The sequence below is a fragment of the Oncorhynchus clarkii genome, chromosome 3 (genome assembly GCF_045791955.1).
Source record: "Oncorhynchus clarkii lewisi isolate Uvic-CL-2024 chromosome 3, UVic_Ocla_1.0, whole genome shotgun sequence".
Lineage (NCBI taxonomy): Eukaryota > Metazoa > Chordata > Actinopteri > Salmoniformes > Salmonidae > Oncorhynchus > Oncorhynchus clarkii.
The window spans coordinates 75408892-75414746 of record NC_092149.1 but is presented as its reverse complement, the minus strand read 5'-3'; positions in this window follow the sequence as shown (position 1 = coordinate 75414746).

Sequence of the window (5855 nt, the reverse complement as noted above, 5' to 3'; positions counted from 1 at the left end):
CCTATAAAACAATGGTTTTATTGGAGTTTTCAATTAAATTAAGGTGTTTGATGTAGGAGGATGGAGGGAGATGATAGGTCCAGAACATGCTTACTGCCTACATTTGACGAAACAGTATGTTCTAAATAGTGTAGTGTGGCTTGAAGTAAATAGTACATCATTTAGCAAAGCAGTAGCCTAGACTAGAACAGTAGCCTATTTGGTCATGGCCAATGATTAGAATCAATCGCTTTTCTGACAGCGCTATTTGGAAATTCACTATCTGCAATTGTTTGAATCTTGGACTTAGGCTCTGATCTGACGAGGAGTTGCTGATGCCATGCATTACTATCTGAATACCTGGCAGGTTGTTTATGTAGTTGTTGCGTGCTCCTGCCAGACAGCCTACATACTGTGTCTGACATGGAGGGATTCAGAACTGAAACTAAATTGGTCAGGGGCATCATTTCCAAATTGTTGTAGTTTGAGGGGTGGGGGTTATGAATGAAGTAGACTAAAACAGAAGAGGCCTGTTGTGTTTTGTGTTTTTCTAGCCTGTAGAGGAAGCAGTGGCCTGGGTCATTACAGTAAAGGCCCTCAGACACATAGAAGTGTGACTTCCTAATGTGTAACCTTTATTTTTATTTCACCTTTATTTAACCAGGCAAGTCAGTTAAAAACCAATTATTATTTACAATGACGGCCTACACCGGCCAAACCCGGACAACACTGGGCCAATTGTGTACCATATGGGACTACCAATCACAGCCAGTCGTGATACAGCCTGGACTCAAACCAGGGTGTCTGTAGTGACACCTCTAGCACTGAGATGCAGTGCCTTAGACCGCAGTGCCACTCGGGTAGCTGGAGATGACCAGCTCGGTCATCCAACATGCACCTTCATGTTGTTACAGTTCGTACTGATACCTAAACGCCATCTTGTTGTTAGTCAACAACTACTTACTGGCTAACACCAGTAAGTAGTGTCACCTCGTATTTTTGACTTTAAAGGTTCAATGCAGCCATTTTTAACTCAATATCAAATACCTTATTGGGTAACAATTAAGTACCTTACTGTGATTCTTTTCAATTAAAATGGTCAAAAATAAACATAAATGGCTTCTTAGCAAAGAGCAGTTTCTCAAGGAATAATTTTTCTAGGACTGTTTGGGAGTGGTGTGAGTGGGGAGGGGAAAATTGAAAACTAGCTGTTATTGGCAGAGCTTTGGAACTTCATTTCTTATTCGTCTGTTAACTAATTTACCGACTGGTGATGTCAGCAGGCAGTCCAAAACTCCCTCCCACCAAAACAGGCTGACATTTCAGGCAGCCTTTTCAAACAGCTCTTACACTAAAAGGGCATTATCATCATTTTTACAATTTCACAGTATTATTCCATCCACATAGTGTGGAAATATATATACACAACACAGGTAAACCATGTTTTTGATTGCACTGGGCCTTTTTTACGTTGAAAAAAACTCTGTGGTCTATGATACTTCACTCCAAATAAAATATATTTGCTTCAAAATTACACTACTTTCCTCTAAATAAAGTCTATTTGCTTCAATGTGGAAACAAATGTAAAAATGTGTTTCTCTCTCTCTCTCACACTCACTCACTCACTCACTCACTCACTCACTCACTCACTCACTCACTCACTCTCAGTGTAAACACTCCACTGTAGTGCAGCAGGGGGCTTGGTAACTACAGTAGAGTATGTAATGACTGTCATTTTCTGCCGGATCCCCACTAGCAAACACACTCCTGCTGTGTTGGACAAAGAATAGAGCCCACAGACAGATGCACAAACACACACACACGTACACGCACGCACACACGCACGCACACACAAACATACACACAAACATACACACACACAAACCGTCAGCAAGTGACACTGAATATTTTTTTTTAATGGTTGAGTTATCTGCTTTGGACAGTCTGAAATGTCAGGTACTACAGGCTAAAATATATACATTAAAAAAACACATTTAAAATGAAATAAAAAAGACTTGCCTTGGGGACACATCTGTTTATTGGATTGAAGTGAAATTAAACATCCTTATGAGAAATGCATCATTCTTGTTCACTTTATTTGTCAGTAAGCCCTCCTGTCTTCCTAGACACTTTGCAAACCTAAAATGTAAGACATGTAGAAAACAAAATAATGTCAGCTCTATTTTTTCAATTTCTACCTGGAACATTAAGGACTATTCCACATCACAGAGGAGCTCTGAAGAGGAGTATGACCATCCTTTGTGTAGACTTTGCAGTCCTGAAAGGTCTTGGGTTTGTTTGTGTAGCAATAGCGCCACCTAGTGTTCAGATCTGTGACAAATACAGGGCAGAAGGAAGGAAGGGTGCGAAATGCATCGGTGACGTCCTCTCTAGCTTAGTATTCATGTCTCCTGCTTTTGTTTCATGCTAATATGATTCATGGCAGAGGTCTTTAACAGGGAAGTAGAGGGAGGGAGGGAGGGAGGGAGGGAGGGAGGGAGGGAGGGAGGGAGGGAGGGAGGGAGGGAGGGAGGGAGGGAGGGAGGGAGGGAGGGAGTTAGAGACATGGAAGAGTCGAGGGAGAATGTGGGAAGAGAGAGACTGCTACGGGGGGATGGTGAAGGTGAATAGTGGAGGTGAAGGAGAGAATAAGTGAAGGGCAGAAGGGGGAGGAGAGTGAAAGAGATTGTAGAGAATACACTTCAAGACACAGCAATTCAGCTGTAAAGTTATGAGGATCATTTATTAATACAGATATCACTGATAGTTACAATATCACCAACAGAACAGACTGTATTGGCATGCTACAGGAGCTGGTGTAGTTATTAAGTTATTATAGTTACAATATCACCAACAGAACAGACTGTATTGGCATGCTACAGGAGCTGGTGTAGTTATTAAGTTATTATAGTTACAATATCACCAACAGAACAGACTGTATTGGCATGCTACAGGAGCTGGTGTAGTTATTAAGTTATTATAGTTACAATATCACCAACAGAACAGACTGTATTGGCATGCTACAGGAGCTGGTGTAGTTATTAAGTTATTATAGTTACAATATCACCAACAGAACAGACTGTATTGGCATGCTACAGGAGCTGGTGTAGTTATTAAGTTATTATAGTTACAATATCACCAACAGAACAGACTGTATTGGCATGCTACAGGAGCTGGTGTAGTTATTAAGTTATTATAGTTACAATATCACCAACAGAACAGACTGTATTGGCATGCTACAGGAGCTGGTGTAGTTATTAAGTTATTATAGTTACAATATCACCAACAGAACAGACTGTATTGGCATGCTACAGGAGCTGGTGTAGTTATTAAGTTGTTATAATTACAATATCACCAACAGAACAGACTGTATTGGCATGCTACAGGAGCTGGTGTAGTTATTAAGTTATTATAGTTACAATATCACCAACAGAACAGACTGTATTGGCATGCTACAGGAGCTGGTGTAGTTATTAAGTTATTATAGTTACAATATCACCAACAGAACAGACTGTATTGGCATGCTACAGGAGCTGGTGTAGTTATTAAAAAGGTTGGCTTATGTACAAAACGTTTCATCTTTTCATTAATGCTGCAACTGTAGATTGAGATGTTTATTGACTGGTCTTCTACAGGTTAGGGTTAGTTTAGTTATATTTAATGATCTACTTAATAACAGTAAACTGTCTTTCTACTCTGCTGGAGGTGAGAACCCCCTATGTTTGCTGGATTTCAATACAAATTGGCATTTCAGTAGTTTCACGTTTCTAAATCCATCCGTTTTAGGAAAGTAATTTCAATACACTGGGAGTTCTTAGTAGCACTTTATTTGAAGGATCAGTTACCTGATTATTTGCCTTGTATATGGAGTGGTGCTCCAATTTAGGTTATTATCATGTAAATACCATTTTACCATGCAGTTTCTAAGTAAATACCAGTAATCCTTCCTGTAATAGGGTTGTGCTCAATTCAAATATGAAGGCAGTTAATTCAGGAGTTAAACTGAAATTCCAGTTCAATGATTGAAAAAGGGCATCTATTTTTAATGACTTCTCAATAAACTGAAATAGAGAAGCTATTTATGTTTTTCAATTTTAAATTCAAATCAATTCCTGAATTGACCGCCTTCAATTCAAATTGTACCCAACCCTGTTCCGTAAAAGGATTTAATGCAAAAAAGTTTTGTAAATCTGAGTGATTAGAGAAAACAGCATACACGTGAAAGCCCCCAAAACAGGTTTGAGATCCTCTGTATAGCAGAGGTCACAGCTGCCTCCATCATGACTTTGAGACATGAACATACATACACAACACCATATGAAACATCAGTCTGAGTGTTGCATCATATCATTGGCCGTACAAGAATATGAGCATTGACTACATCTCAAATAACACGCTATTCCCACCCAATTCCCACCCTATTCCCACCCAATTCCCACCCAATTCCCACCCAATTCCCACTCAATTCCCACCCAATTCCCACCCAATTCCCACCCAATTCCCACTCAATTCCCACCCAATTCCCACCCAATTCCCACCCAATTCCCACCCAATTCCCACCCAATTCCCACCCAATTCCCACTCAATTCCCACCCAATTCCCACCCAATTCCCACCCAATTCCCACCCAATTCCCACCCAATTCCCACTCAATTCCCACCCAATTCCCACTCAATTCCCACCCAATTCCCACCCAATTCCCACCCAATTCCCACTCAATTCCCACCCAATTCCCACTCAATTCCCACCCAATTCCCACTCAATTCCCACCCAATTCCCACCCAATTCCCACCCAATTCCCACCCAATTCCCACTCAATTCCCACCCAATTCCCACTCAATTCCCACCCAATTCCCACTCAATTCCCACCCAATTCCCACTCAATTCCCACCCAATTCCCACCCAATTCCCACCCAATTCCCACCCAATTCCCACCCAATTCCCACCCAATTCCCACTCAATTCCCACTCAATTCCCACTCAATTCCCACTCAATTCCCACCCAATTCCCACTCAATTCCCACCCTATTTCCACCCAATTCCCATCCAATTTATATCCTATTCCCACCCAATTCCCACCCTATTCCCACCCAATTCCCACCCAATTCCCACCCAATTCCCACCCAATTCCCACTCAATTCCCACTCAATTCCCACTCAATTCCCACCCAATTCCCATTCAATTCCCACTCAATTCCCACTCAATTCCCACCCAATTCCCACTCAATTCCCACCCAATTTCACCAATTCCCATCCAATTTATATCCTATTCCCACCCAATTCCCACTCAATTCCCACCCAATTCCCATCATATTCCCATCCAATTCCCATCCAATTCCCATCCTATTCCCATCCTATTCCCATCCTATTCCCATCCTATTCCCATCCAATTCCCATCCTATTTCCACCCAATTCCCATCCAATTTTTATCCTATTCCCACCCAATTCCCACTCAATTCCCACTCAATTCCCACCCAATTCCCACCCAATTCCCACCCAATTCCCACCCAATTCCCACTCAATTCCCACCCTATTCCCATCCTATTCCCATCCTATTTCCACCCAATTCTCATCCAATTTGTATCCTATTCCCACCCAATTCCCACTCAATTCCCACCCAATTCCCACCCTATTCCCATCCAATTCCCATCCTATTTCCACCCAATTCCCACCCTATTCCCACCCTATTCCCACCCTATTCCCATCCAATTTTTATCCTATTCCCACCCAATACCCACTCAATTCCCATCCTATTCCCACCCAATTCCCATCCTATTCCCACCCTATTCCCACTCTATTCCCATCCTATTCCCACCCAATTCCCACCCAATTCCCACCCTATTCCCACCCAATTCCCATCCTATTCCCAACCTATTCCC